General features: G+C 37.4%; 1 protein-coding gene and 1 long non-coding RNA gene across 2 annotated transcripts in view; one reads left to right on the top strand and one right to left on the bottom strand.

Annotated features, from left to right (window-relative positions):
* LOC149705079 (uncharacterized) overlaps positions 1–18655 on the top strand; it is a 90157-nt gene that overhangs the window by 46953 nt on the left and 24549 nt on the right. The window contains exon 5 of the long non-coding RNA XR_016381518.1: positions 15571–15738. This is a non-coding gene — a long non-coding RNA (uncharacterized LOC149705079). The remainder of the gene's footprint in view (positions 1–15570; positions 15739–18655) is intronic.
* The window catches only part of LOC149705080 (monocarboxylate transporter 12-like), a 59329-nt gene that overhangs the window by 21881 nt on the left and 18793 nt on the right, over positions 1–18655 (bottom strand). The window lies entirely within an intron of this gene.

Below are 18655 nucleotides of genomic sequence, written 5' to 3'. Positions count from 1 at the left end.
GCTCTTAGCTCGCCTTGTAAAATATGATTTATTTTTTTAAGAATTTTCTGTTTTTCTTTTTTTTTTCTATCATGGATACACGTATCAATCTAAAGGACTGATTTGACGACTACATACATACCCAGGAGATTGGTTTAATGTTAACAAACATTACCACTAAAGTTTTAAGGATTTGCAGTTATAAGCCAATATTAATTGAACTGCATTTTGTTACAATTTGTGGAGGCAAGATTTACTGACAAACAAGAAAATATCGTAAAAAAACATCTCTGAATTATTCAAATTTTGTTTTCTATTGTTTTTGATATTTTATAAACATTGTTCGGGTGTTGGGCAGGAATAGGGGCATTGCACTTATCATATCTGACCTCTAGGTTCCGATGTCAATGGTCCAAAACCGCCAAAAAGTTCAAAAAATGTTACTAACAATTTTGAAAAGCGTAAAATTGATCAGGGCGAATTATTACTGAGCACGATTTTTTTTGTCGGACGTCTGATGGCGTGAACGAATAATCATTACATCTCACGACGGACAAGGTGTCGGACAGCTGAACTAAGAATACTAGTGTCGCTAAAGTTTCGGCGAAGTTCATGGTTTACTAGTCATTTTCAAACGCAACATTCTTTTCAGACTTTTCTACTTATAAATTTTGGAAGATTACTTTGAGAGAGTCGGAGAATTTTGAAATGTCAAACTATTTCGTTTGATTTGAGGAGAAGCGACCGTTCCCTCTCGCGGTTCTTGTGGGGTTCATTTAAGTAAAAAGAAACGTCTTGGATATTTTCGGCAAGTCCTGATAAAAATCCTTATCAATGGTGGTAAAGTTTTTAAACGCTTCTAATAAGCGTAGATCGTGACGCCCTAATGCTCTCAAGGTGTTGCCCGAAATTGGAAAACGAGTTTCACCCGCTGCCGATAATATTACATACATATATATTGCCAAACTGATTATTATTATACTACGCCTGCAGAGGTTCCCCCCCAAAAAAAATGAAAATTTTCACCTCCAATTACGTGATTTTTAAAAAAAAATATGACAGTGAAAATATACTTCAGTTGTCGATAGCTTTTTACAAGATCTTTAATAATTACACTATATAGAAATTATTATATGTATATACACGTTTTAAAATTACTCGTACGTGTACGGCTATAGCTTAGTGTATAAAAGATTCCGAGCATGTAGATAATGCTGAACTAACACCGTATGATAAGTTCTTTAACTTTGAAATTAAAAGGGCCCAACGGGAGACTCTTACTCATGGAGATTATTATAGGGTTATGATATATCCTTTGATACAGTAGCGTATATATTCTTATGGTTCGTTACTTTACGTTATACTAAAAATACAAAAATTTAAAATAAATTAAAAAATTTTTTATCACGCTGTTAGCCTAATTGCAAATCCAATAGTTAATTAGGCATCGTTAACTTTAAATACTTATCGAGGTGGGCGGGAACCATCAAAGGGAACTCCCGAATTAATGGCGCGTCAAATAGATCACCGTGTTCAACTTAACTAACGCAATGAAGCCAATTAGGGGACGGGTTTAGGTTTACAATCTATAAGTTAAAGCTTCGTACGTATTGAATGGCGCTAATTGAATAGACGAAGGCTCGGATCATTAGAGAAAACCATTAAGCGCGACGCGTTAACATCGACTCCAAAACCCCCCTTATACTTATTCCTATTTCAACCGTATAGTACGTTTATAATTCTCGCGGGACACCAGCTCTTAAGTTCCGACCGAAACGGTATATTACATTTATACGTGCTGTAAATTCTGATTCTGGATTAGCTTTAAAATCGACAAAATATTGTATATTCATGGGTCAGCATTATTATTATTGGTAGTGACCATTTGGGACCTCGATACACTGGTTTTATAAGAGATACAGTGATATACTTTGATTATGACATAGCCCTATGTCCTACTTCTTCACTTTCTGGTGGTACTTAATTCTTTGCGTTATACAATTTTCAATTTTGGATCTATAAATAAACAATTTAAGGCAAAAACATGGCGTTCTCTCCATAAACACCTATTCCTCTAGCTTTGGAGACGATAGAAAGTTGGTTCTATAAGAGATACATTGAAACGCTTTTAGTATGATATAGCCCTACTTATTCCCTATCTGGTGATACTAAATTGGTGTTACAATTTTCTATCTTGGCTCGAGAAATAAACCATTTTAGGCAAAACATTTTTGGCGTTCCATACACCTTTGAGACCTTATAACTTTGGTTCTGTAAGAGATACATCGAAATTATTTGATTATGTCATAGCCCTAATTCTTCGCAATCGAACGAAGTTAATTACTTGAGGTTACCTCAATCGGGACTCGAGTAATAAACCAAATTAGGCGAGAACATGTCGGCGGTCTCTCTATTAGCTTCGGAAACTCTAGCATGATTTGCGGTATTTTTCAACGTACTTCTTGCGGAAGTATCCCTTTAACGTACCAAAAGGGTTCTTGCAGCAATCTCTCAACGATATCCGATTTTTGAAAAATGGCAGCGATTCAATGAATATGAAAGAACTTATGTTAAAAACCCCTACAAATGATAAATATAAAATATAGCTTTAAAACATTTTTTTTTTTGTTCTCCATTTTTGACAAACAGCAGCTTCGCAGTAAGTTTTTATGTATTAGCTCTTTGCAAAATTTGAATATCTTTTTTTTATGCTGTAGAGAAAAATCCGAAGCGGCACGGTATAATAAACAAGTCGAGCAAGCCAATTCATAAGTCCCTACTATAATGCAAAACCGTCGTAAAAGTAACAAACGGCTAAAGTTAGAATAAAAAAAAATATTTTCGATTTTTTTTTTAAATATTGATGTATCTGGGTCAAACATTATTTTGGTGGAAGATAATAGATTTCGTTGAGAATTTTGACATTTTAAACAGCACTCTTTTCAATTGCCCTCTCGAGCGGAACTAGGCCGAGAAGAAGGCTCTAGCATTTTTAGTTTTCTTTCTTTTTTTTAAACGTACAAGACGCCAAGGAACTATATACATCCCTTTGCAATGATGTATTACTACGCCGTACTATAAAAACTGCGTCTGAGATTCCTAAGATCAAGGCTTAGCGGGGTTTTCGTGGAAGTCATAGCCTTGAAAGACAAAAAAGAAAAAAAACTGCAGGTCCCGTGGAAAGGGTCAGGCTGCAGGGTTTGGGGTTGTTCAGGGAAAATGGGTTTATTGAATAAACGCGTTGCGTTTTTCGATCGGATAAAATTGACGATCATAAAACCACTTATTGGGTAATTTAATCTCGTTTGTGGTTTTATTCGTCGGGGGTAGAATTAACCCCCCCACTTAAGGGGGAATAGCCCCCTTTAATAAGATCCTTTCTTCGGAAAAACGTAAAAACATTGAGAAGTTATCGAGGAAATTTAACATTTTTTGTTGTTGAATATTTTGGTTTTTTATCAAGGCTTTGAAAATTGAGATAAATATTGGTAAGGCCTTTCAATGGCGGCATTACTGTCGTCTGCTTATTTTGATCGTAGCTTAGATTCAACGTAAATACCCGGTTCTGTTAGACAAGTACATAAAGCATATTGTGAAGGACAACGATTGCCTCAAAATTAAATTGAACCGAATTGTCTATTTTGCGGGGAGAAAAATTGAAAAATTTAACGTATAGACAAAAATAAATCAACATCATACTGGGCACTACCATTTATGACTTCAATCCATTCCTGCGCTTCAATTTGTGTTATTTCTATTTTGCCCCAAATCGAGAGTAATACTCGATCCTTTTCCTGAGCATTGTATTCAATATTCTGGGATCCTTAACGACCCCTACCACCAAAACAAGACGCGACGTATATAGGCGACATCTGTGCAACCGAAATAATAATAAATGAGGTCAATGTTCCCCAACGATATATAATTCACCCTCATAATGGCCACCGTACATTACAAGAGGCCTGAAACCATTTGTTAGATTCTGTAGAGTAAAATACATTCTAGCAGCAGTCACTTTTCAAGATAATCAAGATAGTAAGTAACTGGAGAGCTAGTAGTTAATGAAACAAAACCCAACTCTACCGAGGACTTGCACGGTTCCAGCTTTTAATTTACGTTTGTTTCGTTACGTAATTAACTTTAATAAGTTTCCCGTTATATACCTCAAACCCTATGGAATCCTTTAAAACCAAGCAAGGAAGTTATCCGAATTAAATGTGGTAACACGTGGAAAGGCGCGTTACCGTTAAGTTGGGGTTAGCTTGATCGCCGTCTTCCCAATGCCTTTGTACCCATTAAATGGGTATAATTGTACAGATTAAAACCGATATGCGATATCATTGGGTTGAGTTACAGTTTCACTCCGAGTTTGCTACGAGTGTAATACTACTCTGAATACAATTGTCTAGTACTTATTGGGGTAGACTGAAACAGGATGCGACAGTGAGAAATTATACTGACGTTTTCTTTCCTATGAGGAATTATATTTATGTATCAATGCGCTGGGTGTTTTGTGAAATGTGGGGGGTATGTAGTTATACTGGTTGTACTTTTCACTATTTTTGGGTGCGAACCGCTGCGGGGAACCAAGCAGCCCACGATCTAGTTCCGTTCCTTGGTGGTTATTCATTTATTCATTTATTGGTAGCGCGTTCATGAAAGAAATCGTCGCGAACCGAAGCGACCGAACTGATTATTTCGGTTGTTGATTTCGAACGCACCCGGGGTGGTTCGGGATGTATGTAATGTCGTCAATCTCTTGTTGGGTTTCTTTTTTATGTTTTGGTGGTGGAAGAAATTCGTCGTTCTCGCTTCCGGAAGTAGCCGAATTCCGCCGGTTCGGCTCGCTCCGTCGCACCGCGGAATCTTGTCATCGACTCTGGAAATTCCGCGACACCAAAAAAGCTTTCTACTCATCGAGGGATTCAACACGCTCTTTTAAGAATTCAGACGCAAAGTTTGATTCAACTATACGTCCCGAAATTAAAACGAGCAAAATTTCCAAGGTTTTTTTTATCAAAATGGGCTGATATTTATCAACGCAACGTAGAAACGGTTGAAATTAAATTGTTAGTGTCGAACCCCTCGCGTCGATGCCGTCATCCTGTGACTTTTTCTTGGGTTCTCGTCCGAGAATTCTTGCCTTTCAACAGCGGCACTCACTTTTTACTAGACCATACATATAGGCCGGTGGTTACGCTTTCCGCTCGCTGCCAAGGCTTAAACCCTGCACTAGCTTTTCAGATTTATTATATTTTTAATTTTTGATTTGATTATTACTTCGGGGTAAATATTTTTCGGCTATCACTCGCAGTTCTTTTGCGTACCAAAGCGGAACTATTTAATCGTACGTCTATTTCTCCTTCCGTATGCCTATAAAGTAACGAGACCACTCAAAAGTATGATTGTAAGATTTAGTCATATGTTGTTTCGTGCATGGTATTAAAAGTGCAAAGAAAGTAACATAAAGTGTACGAAAGAATTCCGCCGTATCAAGAATATATGGTTTACTATACACGATGTCTCACTTTCTCCGTATAGCGTCATTGGTCGACCAATCACGCGTCGCCTACGCTGAACTCTACTTATTCCATTTGCTCTTGATTATACGATAAATACAAATTTAGTACGTGTTTTCTTAAAAAAAGAAAAAAACATCGGCCTGCTTTTGAAATTTCCCCCATTCCTTTGGTAGTTGAAACCCTCCGTAAACCGGAAACACGCTTTTTAACGATTATGCAAAAGGGATATGATAAACTGCGCAAAGCCAGGGACTTGAAACATCCTTCATAATTTTTTGAAAAGTCCACAAATCATTATTCAAAGTTTTATAGTGAAAGGTATTTCTTTCTTTTTTAAGGGGGGGGGGGAGGATTTCAATTTTAAGAAACTTAACTCTTCGCGTAGATCGTTAATATCCGTAGTTCCGCGCCTTCTAAGGCATCGACACGTCTGTGTATAAAGTTGTCGTAAAAAAGGCTTAGAAATTTCCTTAAGCTCTCGAAGAATGTTACGTATCAATCTCCTTAATATTTTATACGAAAATTGCCTCTTAAAGGTATCTTAATCCCTAAATAACTCGCGCCTAACAACTATCTTTGAAAAATTCCTTTAAAATTAAATAGGAAATAATAATTATTTCACGTGAAATAATTCACGCGCTAGGAAGGCGTATGTGTTCAATAATTACCGGCACGTGCCACTAAATATTTATCTCTCACGTGAATTACAAAATTATTTGTTTTATCTCACGTGCTAGGAAGGGGAATTGTTCATATATGTTCGATAATTACCAGCACGTGCCACGAAATATTTATCTTTCACGTGAATTACGAAATTATTTGCTTTATCTAAATAAATATTTTTAAACATTAATATAACCTACAATTCTTGACAATGGAAAATTACTTTTAACCCGCGAGTTTACGGTGTTAGCGTTGAACATATTTTGAAATTGGTCTGGGTTGAATTTAAAATCGGAGATTATATCATCAGAAGTAAATTAAGGAGTGTACGTAGTCTATACGAGAAAGAATTTCTTTCTCGTTGGTGGGCCCCGCGCTATATAAAAGAAGTTTAAAAGATTTTTAAGAAAAGATTAAAATGGACTCGAATACCTTTACGTGACTGTAATATAACGCAACTCAACGCAACGCCCAAAATTTAAATTCACCTTTTATTATAAAATTCCCAAAACGATCGTAATTAATTATCATTTAAATACGGTTTATTTTATTTTTAATTTTTTTTTTACAAGTTGAAGCGCGTCAACGTCAACAAAAAGATAAGATTGAATTTATTACTCTGGACAGTTTTTGAAGTAAATTAAATTAAAATTTCTTTTTATTATTTTGGCTTTGACAAAGAGAAAATATAAAGCGAGTGTTTAGGCCTAGCTTATTTTATAATTTGAATATGTTTCCAAAAATAATCTTGCCCCGTATTATGTCTGAAAAAAACTCAAAATATAATGGAGTGAAAAGGTTGTTGCTTTCGTAATTTGGAGTCACGTATAGATAAATACCAAGTGCGGATAAAAGAACAGATACGGGGCGCTGTAAATTATTCAAGCTAGCACTATCTCCCTATTCAAAGCTAGACTCTTTAAGTATTTATAAAGAAAACAATGAATAGGACCCGAGTGGGTATTTTGCAAAATGGCTCGACGCAGCACGCGCTTACTGGGAGTACAAGCAAATAATTTCAGTCGTCAAAAGTCTATAGGGGGAAAAGCCTCTAATTAAGATTAATTAAAAAGGGGTCCAACCTCGATCTAATTACGGGGCTACGCTTTAAGAATTGTTACCAACTTATTCTTTAACCCTTTTTTTGTAGTTTTTTTCTCCCTCTCTATATTTTGGGCTTTTTAACTGCGCAGTCAAAAGGCGAATGCTGGAACAGTTAGACAGACAGACGGTTAGAGAAAGAACGCCCATTTAATGTTGACGAATTACTAGAAAACGAATGGATTTCCAAAAAGTAAAAGGGCCTGAATAAGAAAAACAGTAATTAACGGGCGATGCCCGGGCACCCCATCTCTCCTTCGTTCCTCCATGCATGATTTTAACTTCGTTCGTATTATACTGCACCCTTTAAAGGGAGACTCAAATATTACTTAATCGTTTGTTTAAAATTAACGTTTTGAAATAAGAAATATTTTGTTGTTAGTTCTTGGAGCATCGAAGGTTGAATTCTGAAGTAGCAAACTCTAACGTGTGAACTTAAAATTTACCCATATAATATCCAGGTTTTTCATTGTGTGTAAATTATGCTTTAGGTGTCACCTGGCTATAGCAACAAGAACTATTATTCACACGTGATCAGACTAAGCTATAGGGTTCATACAAACCTGGAAAAACAGGGAAAACCTGGAATAATCAGGGAAATAAATAGTTTTCCAAAACCTCAGGGAAATTTAGAATTTTTAGTAAAATTCTGGGAAATCAGGGAAATTTCGAATTTTTAGTAAAATTCAGGTAAATCAGGGAAATTTTTGTCAAACGGGGACCGAGTAATTAAGCAAAATGTTCATAAACATACTCTCCATAGGATTAACATTACACTAAATTTTGGAGGCTCATAACTCTGGTTATATTAGAGATACGGGGATGTCCTTTGATTATGTAATAGTCCTATCTGCCCCCTCTTCGATAACCTTTGATCCATAGGTCAGTCCATATACGGGAAAAACCTGGAAAACTCAGGGAAGTATATGGGGAAACATCTGGAAATCTCAGGGAAATTTATTTCCAAAAGTTGTATGAACCCTGTATAATAGTAAAATATTTCCAAAGAGAGATGGCGTTGCGTTTAATAATGCTTAGCATATGAATAGCGTGGTGGGATTTTTAAACAGAGCTGGAAAACAAACAATGCATGCACTCCAGAATCACTGCACACTTTACTTTCTCTTCCAATGTTAGTTTTCGTAGCTTGAAATATCTTATCAATTGTGACAATCTAATTAATAATAATTTTACTAGGCCTATTTAAGACTTTGAATAATGTTACTTCAGCGTCTCTTTAAGGTTGCGCGTGCTAGTCTGTGTGTAGCGCGAGCGAGCTCGATAGTTATGGGCGCGCGAATTGATGACTCCGTTTAAGTAAGAAATTAGCGAAGAAGAAAAGGGGGTTTAAGAAATGGGACGGAGCCGAGTAATTAATTCCCGTAATTCGTTGGGGCGCGCCTTTTAACCACCACCACCACGATGGTGGCCTGCCTACCCTTACCAACGCGCTGTCGAAAAAATATTACTCCTTTTTAAAACGACGCCAATACTATAGTATTCTATAATAACTGTTAAGAAATACCTTAGCAACCATTAACAATTTGATACAACGTGAACGTGCGTGTACCGTTTGTTTTGGAAAATTGGAATTGAAAGGACGTATTTTTTACCTTGTAGGTTTGGTAAAATGAGGTCCAGTGATAATGTGGATCGTAAGATATTGAATTCTGTATATATTTTTTTTCGATTGGGTCTTCGTAAAATAGTTTGTTAAGGAGCTCGTAACAATCTCGACTGATTCTATAGCGTTACAGCTCATATCGGGTTTATTTTTTTGCTTCAAGCTGCCCATACTTGGTATGGAGTCGGATAGTTGTACGATTGCCTTGTTTCCCATGATAAATATACCTTAAGAGCGACAGTTCACCGCAGCTAGTGTTCGATCTCTTGGTCTTCGTTCAATCTATTTCTGCTTCGTAACGATCCGATCTTATTGGAAATAACGTATAAATTGCATTCTTTGAAAGATTTTTTTTTTCGTTTCTATTTCCTCTCTTCACACATTCAATTACTTAACGCGCGCCGCTTCCATTGCTAGATTTCCGTTACCGCCACGTGACGTATCCCTTCCAAGAATGGTAATATCATGAATAACGTCGTAACAACAAGTCTAACGAGATATGAATTGTTGCGATGTTAAATATCTCCATGGAAGATTATCTCATGATCTGGGCTTTGCCACCTGATCACCATTGCCTTAATAGTTTAGATTATTGTTAGGTTAGGTTTCAGTTTCGGTAAGGCTTGGATTAACTTCAATGGGAGGTCAGGTTGCTATCTGATAGCCAAACGGGATAATATGCAAGTCTAAAATCATAATATATTAATCATTGGGGTTACTTCACTTTGCTTCACCAGGGGTCGCTCAAACGAAACTTAATTATGATTGGCAAAAAATTAACCGGTTTATTATTGGGAAACACATGGCCATTGGACCGTTTTTCATTTAGTGTCATACTTTTTGCTGGTATGTTTTTTTGTGGTAATATTGAGCTGCTAGGCCTTGGAGAGAGTATCTTTGGGGGGGGGGGAAACCCCGGTTCTCGTCAAAGACCTATTTAATCGATCCTTTATAGGGGGTTATACACTCCCTTTTTATCTGAACAATCAAGTTGCGTAGGATCTGTTAAGAGCTCCGGGAGCGCCTAGCCCTTTTATATTAGGTAAACAAGTGTATATACTATACGTTTCGACTCCCGCTGCTGCCACTACTGCTGCCCTTTTCCCGAGGTTTTCATTCACCCCGCAAAGCTCAATCCATTACTTATTACTTAACTCTATATATTCCCAAATCAACCTTCGTAAAAATACTAGGTATCTTCCAATGTTTTTCTAAGCGCCTTAGTTTAGTTTGTGTTACGTTTATTCTGTAAGTGTTCATTCGATAATAGCATAAGTTTATGAGATATGTTGAACCATAAGTTTGTTACTGGTTACAAACTGGAGCTTGTCATGAAGTGTATGAAGTAGGTCATAGGTTCAAGGTAAAGCGACGTCTGGTGAGGCGCTGCTATCAAAGGCTTAGTACAGACTACATAGGAAGATGGACTGCAGAACCGAGTGTAGTCTACAATTCTCGCTTCCGTCGTTCTAATTGAACTAGCTCGAGATGTAAGTCTCTAGCATTACGAACTTGTATAGGTAGTGTCTTACTTATGGGCAACATATCACTTATAAACTTATGATAATAGTTATATTTGGTGCACCGATAGTCTTTGATTTAAGTACAGAAACAATTTTGTAGACAGGAGTTCAATTCAATTCCCAATCAGTATTATCGCGGAGGGTCAAAGTTCATTCTGGCACTGCTCAATTTCTAAACACACTTGTGGCAATTTTCCAAACATTATCGGTTTATATTATTTAAACCTAAATTGGTGAAACGTATTTGAAATTGTTTTTCTTCTGAAAAACATTTATGCATTTTTTTCGTTTTTGTTTTCTGTTACCGTTAGAAAATGATACTACCTTTTTATTTCCGCTAACCTTAAACATTTTGAATACCGGATTTAAATTTCTTCTCCATTTATGTGGACATTTATATAAAGATAATGTTTACGTAAGGTAAAGTATTCCTTTGGGAAGAAATTCGTTCGACCGACTTGAACAAGGAGATCGTTTTGAAGATACAGTCATTTCAATCCCGGGTAGATGGATAGGAGCGGAAAGATGCGGGTAAAACGTGAAAGCGAACACGTGGGCCCACCTTGCTATTCAAATAATTTTTTCTTGAAGAAAATAAATAGAAGTAATGTAATGAAAGTACTTAGAATTGTTTTGAATCTGTAACTTTCGGTGTGACGTCACAATAATGAAACCGTACAGAGGTTATTACCAACCGATAGAGGGGGTTGCGAAAGCATCAGTACTTTTTAACAAGTACTTGAACAACTTGGCTACGTCATCACTGGGTTTCCCATACCTATTTAGGCCCAAGTAACAGACTTCAAATTGTGATCATTCAACATTTCAGTTTTAAAAGTAATTGTGGCCCACGCGCGCTCCTTCGGGCGAGTCCCTCCCCGGGCAGCCCAAGGAACAGTTTGGAATCAGTATCGGTACTGGACTTTAATATCAAAAACAACGCCCCGGGAATGAAAAATGAATGATATTAGAGCAATAGCGTCTTATAGAGCGAGCTGTGGTGTTCTAAGAAGCTAGCGAAATGTATAGTCGTCTTGCAAGGCGGCTCTTAGAGCAGCCTCGGAAGGGGGTGGGTGATTAATGGGTGGCGCAGCGCTTGGTACCTGACAAGCCCGAAGGGTTATTTTTGCACCCGCGCGCGTTCCCAAAGGACCCTCTTGTTCTAGCCCAACCAAGCGAGACTCCCGAAAAAGCCATAAACGCGCTCTCGGCTCACGCCCGCGCGCCTCACATTCAAAGTTGTTTTTAGAGACGCTCTTGCTTCTTGAAAGAGGGTACCGACGCGACGCGCGAGCATTTTTTTAATGTTTTCATTTCACGCTACTACAACTCCTACCTCAAGTGATGTTGAAATCAAAATTCGTTTACCCTGTGTCAATAATACCGTGTAATCGATCTAGAGAGGAACCTTCCATTTCCACGACATTTCCCGACCAATATTCAATAACCCTTCCATTTCCACGACATTTCCCGACCAATATTCAATAACCCTTCCATTTCCACGAGATTTCCCAACCGCTATTCAGTAACCCTTCCATTTCCACGAGTTATCCCAACCAGTTTTCAGTAAGCCTTCAATTTTTACGAGATTTCCCACCCAATTTTCAGTAACCCTTCCATTTTTACGAGATTCCCCAACCTCTATTCAGTAACCCTTCCATTTTTACGAGATTCCCCAACCTCTATTCAGTAACCCTTCCATTTTTACGAGATTCCCCAACCTCTATTCAGTAACCCTTCCATTTTTACGAGATTCCCCAACCTCTATTCAGTAACCCTTCCATTTTTACGAGTTATCCCAACCTATTTTCAGCAACCCTTCCATTTCCACGAAATTTCCCCACCAATTTTCAGTAACCCTTCCATTTCCACGCAATATCCAAAGAAATTTCGGTAACCCTTCCATTTCCACGAAATTTCCCAACCAATTTTCAGTGAATACACCCTCCCTTTAAAACCCCACTAAATCTGGGCTTATAAAATCTGCACTTCGGTAGTAGGTGGTGATATTTGAAAAATATGAAAAAATAATAAAATCAAAAATGTATATATCCTCCTAAACACGAGGGTCTCGCTGCTATTAGCCCTGATGGGCGGTTTCGGCAACGTGTGAGGCGCGAGCTCCTTTTTAACAAATAATCCTTTTTGGCTGTACGACGTATAGTATAGTTGCTTGGCTAGGCCCAATTTACACGCTTTGCCATATACGAATGGGCGATACTCGGAAATAAATCGTTCTGTTTTTCCGAAAGATCATTTATAACCTAACCCGGTATTAATACCTCCAGACTTCTTACGTAAAACCATTTACTTTTCCTTTTCGGTCCTACACGTTTTTCACGCCTATTTCCTTCCTTCAATAGAGAGGTTAAGAAATGTACTCTTAGACACGTTCGACGACTTAGTACGCGTGCGTTCGATTGGACCGCGTACTTCTTTTAACCTTTCATTCGTATGAGCACGAGATAAGTCATCTATTTAGAAATGATAAGACTTGTTTGTGTTTAGGCCTAGTCTACTGTCTACAGGAAATCCTATTCCAAAGAATGCGAGTGGTAATAAATTATGGAATGTTTATTTTCATTTACAAAGGCTTAGCTACTGTATAGTTAATCATTCGGATTAAGTTGTTGAGAACCATACAACGAAATAGCTAGTGCGAATGGCGCAACGTTACATTGTGTAAATCGTTATTACGTATACAGGAAGTAATCAACTGTAATACGTGAAATGCTTGGTAATTATAACCAGGAGAATTAACGGAAATAATTATTAAAAAATAGTTCTGTATATGAAAATCAATAAGTTCAGCCCAGCTACTACACCGTATTTTTTGGGCCTAACCGTGCCATACTTTGTGTAACTCGAGAGCCTTCTGTAACTAAAGTCCTTAACAATTTTAGTCTATGCAACAATATTCTTTGGTCCCTGTTGCCAGGAGAGTCCACAGTCCACAAGAAATACCCATGGATAATACTGGCGTATCTGGGACTCCATTAGAGAAGGCAATAAAAGAACTAGTACAGTCGTAGAGGCTGAAATAGGCTTAATATTAAAGTGTATTGAGTGAGAAATGAAAGGTTATACTGTTGTGTATATAAGCAGTTGAAAGCTTCCCATTGACGTGTTAGAAAAAGAAAACAGTGGAAAGGAAAGGGGTGCAGACTCCATGCACACCAGTCAAAGAAAAGAAGGGGAAAAAACGTGTCGAATTTATCTTTATTGCTTTTGTTTTAAAGAAAATCTGTCAATCCACAATACTTTCCGAACGTACCCAACCGATCGAGAAAGAAAGCATTTCCAAGAAATTTTTCGATACAGAAATCATCAATCGATTTCGATCATCTTTGAGTAATTTCATTCCCAATTCTTTATTTATTTATTACTTCTTGAAATTTCGCAATAACAAAAATGAGAATGTTCAATTTTCTCGTGGATATTTGAAAGACGTTTTTACTGGAAGGGTTGAGGTCTGAAGTATACACTGATGTTTTTATCGGAGTCGTTAGCGCGTGTAATTGCACGATTCACGCTTGCTTTAGTTACAAACAAATTATCTCGTGCGCACGAGATAATCATACACTTGGTAAGTTATTGATTAGAGAATTTGATTGATGGGCTTGTTTTGCCTTATAAAGCGTTTACTTATGACAGACAGCCTGGGAAAAAAATGACACGCGAGTAGATGCGTGGGCGTGGTTTGGAATAGTTTATTATGGAATTGGACTAACGACTCGTAGCTAGGTGACGCGTTGTTACCTAGGGACTAATCTTAATTATTTTTTTTTAGAGTGTTAATTTATTTGAGAATAAAGCAATTTTTTGTACAATCTTTTGTGTAACACACCTCTCCGGAAGTTATTACAACTAGTCATACCAGCTCGAAAAAATGTTACTGCTTTCCGTTAGCGTTACTTAATTAGAGAGGTTAAGAAATTTCTGTATACAGAACGTCGGATTCATCGCTGTGAAGTCTGTATATAAGTTTTGGGAAAAATATGATTTCAATTTCGAAACGCTTTTCTTAACCTCTCTATTGTTAATATAGCAACCGACACTTCCTAAAACTATACATTAAACCCGGCGCGTGTAAATTATGACCATATACATCATGAATGTGGTCTCAATCTATGTAATTTTCTTACGTATTTCAAATTAGCCTCTATTACACCTCAAAAAAAAATACCACAATTTCTCCCACGTTAATGGGTTAACGTCGCCAATATTAAATGTCTTAGAGTAGTGACAACTCTTACCTTTAATAATATTAAAACCTACCAGGAAATATACGCGGCCGCTGTTGTACTCTTACTCCGTTCATATCTGAATACAGATCTCGTATGTACAGCATTTTTACTCGTGATTTTTATTTTTCATTTTTTTATTTGGCAGCGTCCGGGCCGGGCAGGGTGCCACTCCCTTTCATATACGCGGCCAATAATGGCCTTTTATTTAAGACCACTAAAGCCAAGCCCTTTTTATTACTTAATACAATGAACCCTAAGAACCCTTTAAAACAAAGAGAGTCTACTCACTAATAAAATTTAACTTGAACTAATTTAATGTTATGAAAAATATTTATGTACTTAATTTTATAATATATCAAATTTCACGTGCTAAAAAATCTCGTGTGAAATTATCTCCGGTTAAATATGATGAAAAGTATTGATAGTAAAATTCCAAGATACAAATAAAATATACAGGGTGTTCCTAAAAGGGTAAAGAATAATTGTAGGGCCCAACTATAGTGGTATCAATTTTGAGTCGAAAATTTACGTTGCTTCTATGACCAATTTTTGCCCTATTTAAGGTCAATGTTTACAAGTTATGATTGGACTCCTTGTCTTTCAGTGTTTTTTTGTTACTTAAATTTAAGGGGACATCCGTAAAACACTCCTCTTCAATGAATATATCTTGAAATTTATGTGAAGATCTTGTAAAACATGGAAATTCACAAGGTTTTCCCTCTGTACTGTTTTAAACGTTTTTGTGCACGTACAAGTTGAACCTTTAGCGGATGTAATAAGCTTAAAAAACATTGCTAAAGCAAATATGGGACACGAGAAACAGCTATGGGGGGAAAAAAAGCTTTGCTTTACTCGTAAAATCTTTAATATGACGTAAAAAGGTTGTAAAAACAAGGGCTTTTATATTTTAGGAGTTTCCGGAGGACCCTATAAGAACAAACCCCGAAATAGCTACTGACTAGCTTCGTACCATCACCACTACCGAAAAGTAATTTCACCGCATTACCCAATGTAACACGTGACATTTACGAACCTCATGGGACACGTGACACGAACTACTTCTACACCATCGGTTATGGGTAAGTCATTTTTCAAGTCAAATTATATGGTGGCATTTGACGTGTACAACCGCGATGGTTGTAGGATAAACCTCTGTATGGGTGTGAGGAACTGGGTCCTGGAAAAAACTACCATAAGTTTTAAATGACTCAAAATGTACTTAGTTATAAATAATCCAACTAAGCTGATATAGTTGTAGAAAAACTCCTCTATGGGACGCACTGGGTCCATTAGAAAACTACCGAACATACATTTTAATTTACTGAAAATATACTTAATGATACTTGATACTCGATACTCGCGTTACGTATCCTTGTTAAATTTAATTCACGAATATAGCGATTAAGTTTAATAGAAAAATCTTTCGCGCACGTTTGTGACCCTTTGAATGACGTCACGCCTTCAACTATATTACGCTCAAAGTACACGTACGCGCCCTCTATGCTAAACTTGAAAAAATCTAAGAACGATTTGCGGATTTAAATGGATTCGCTAAATACATAATTGGCAATTACGATTCCTACGAATCGAGTTCGAATGATTTCTTTCGATGTTCTTTTTAAGTTAATGGTGCCTACTTAACTGCGCGCCCCCCCCTCCCCTCTCAACCCTCGAAGAGTAGGCTTCTGTCCTGGAACTCGGTAACGTTGGCTTTTTACAAAAGTCTCTCGGACCCTGCTCATAGAAAAAGTTGGCAATCGTCGCCTGCGAAATGAAAGCCTTCAACAACCTCGCAGCTATAGAAAACTATCGCCCGAACATCATTAACGGCAATCCTGAAAAGGATCCCAGACAGATCTCGACCACCATGAACGTGCAACACCATTATAGTATCGATAACTCGAAGTAAAGATAGTGGCATTTTTAGCGGAGTGGGAATATTCGGTCTTGGCGAGTTCAGGGTTGCCAAGGGTCAGGGAAAATCTGGAAAAGTTTGGGAATTTCAAAATGGGCCAAAAAGGTCAGGGAATCGCTCGCTCCGCAATGTTTTTTAGTTAAATGTTCATTAAATGCGACTTAAACGAAATTGTTTACTTATATCACCCCTTTCTATATTTAAAACACTAATAATTGGGCCTAAAAATCGTAGAAAAAAGGTCAGGGAAAACCAGCTGGACAACTTAGGGAATTTAGTTCAGAAAATTTCGTACCAACTCTTATGCCAAACTCGCACGATACGTTCTTTCTAACAACTTTCTCCCCTTACTCCCTTACCCTTTAAAGGATTGAATTACTTCGTTAGGTAGTACTCCTATTACTATATTCTCTCTGATAATCGCAGTGACATACGCAAGCCATCCCTTTAAAATTTTGTAAGAGGCCTTTCCAATATCTGGACTTCAATCAAGCGATTATCCTTACTCTCCCGAGACATGACTTTTTATATTTCTCTCACTGAGACCACACTTTGACTTATTCGCGTCTGATATTGAACCTTCTAGAATTGTAATACCAAATCGGGCGTTGCAATCTCCGAGTGGGACCAGCTTTTTTCTTTTGACGTCATCATCTCAATCTTGTATAAAAAGTCATAATAGCGCAGCGCGGCCGAGACTAGGATATATACTGAAAGAGATGGAAAGAAGAAAGTTGGTAAAAGAGTATAAGGATGAGTGAAGAGTCTGGTATATACGTTATAGCGTGAAAGCCAAAAACGATCTTCAAACTCAATTCTTCTATATATACTTTCACGCTAGAATAGAGTATCAGCCAATGAGCCCATTATACTAGGGAGATTAAGCGAGTTCGGAGTTTATAAGTGATATGTTGCTTCCATAAGTATGCCGACACTTCCAAAACTTCGTAATGCTAGCTATAGACTTACAGCTCGAGATAACTAGTTCGAGAACGACGGAATCGAGAATTGCATTGCTACACTCGGTGTTTAATTTTGCAGTCCTATTTAATCTGCATTACTAAGCCCAAATTTGACAGCAGCGCCTGACCAGGCCTCCCTCGCTTTACCCTGAATCTATGAACTACGTCATTCACTTCATGACAAGCTCCAGTTTCTAAGTTACCACTTATGGTGAACATATCTTATGAACTTATTTATATTTTAAGGTTGATTTAACTTCGAGAAATTTGTGCTTAACCTCTCTAAAAATCTACTCTTTCAACGCGCTAGAGCTTTTTGGACTAATGGCGCGAGTAAAATGCAGCTTCTATATAATGCATCATACGTATCTTTAAAAAAAACTTTCGTACATTTATATTCTAGAAATTGGCTAGGCATTGGCGTATATTTCAATTGTTTGAAATAGTCCATACTATTTTTTGATTTTTAGGCGCGACTGAAATTCTGGGAAGTCCCGAGCCGACTTATGGTAGAGAAAACTTTCGCTCGTTATATTTGGGATTTAAAATATATAGCAATGTCATTTTTGGCCCAAATTCTAGGGACTTATATACGTAATACATATTTCTCTCTCGCGCGCCTTTTAAAACATATGAAAAATGGCAAATCGATGAGTGGTCGGTCGTATTATAGTACGCTCTCCTATAAGCTGTCTTTCCATAGTGCATGGAGGAGGAAGAACGTCTATTCCCAAATTGGGTCATAAACCTTGAAGGAGGTGTGACACAATGCGGCACGCCAAACCTCTCATACATACCACCACTCGCGAATTCGCTAAATCATGAAGCGGAAAGCTTTTGCCCTCGCAAAAACCGCCGAAGAAAAGAAAAAACGTTTGTTCCTCCATTCTTGGAATAGATTTCTTTGGAAAAAAAGACTAAAGGGAGCATGAACCGAATAAAAAAAATATTATGGTCAAGATAACCGTAGTTATTTCCATAACACGAGGGTGTTTCGGACAAGTCTGCTGTAAATTAAGAGGGGATGTTCTTTGGAGTCTAAAATGTAACTTCTATCTCCATTTTGCCTCAAGGAACACTGTTTTCAAGTTATGATTTGTTTGGAGTATTTTATGGATG

Source organism: Phalangium opilio, unplaced genomic scaffold, assembly GCF_054372755.1.
Source record: "Phalangium opilio isolate 3A_F unplaced genomic scaffold, DU_Popi_V2 ptg000014l_1, whole genome shotgun sequence".
In the NCBI taxonomy this organism is placed as follows: domain Eukaryota; kingdom Metazoa; phylum Arthropoda; class Arachnida; order Opiliones; family Phalangiidae; genus Phalangium; species Phalangium opilio.
Note: the sequence above shows the minus strand (reverse complement) of the source record. Positions and strands in the feature narration are given on the sequence as shown.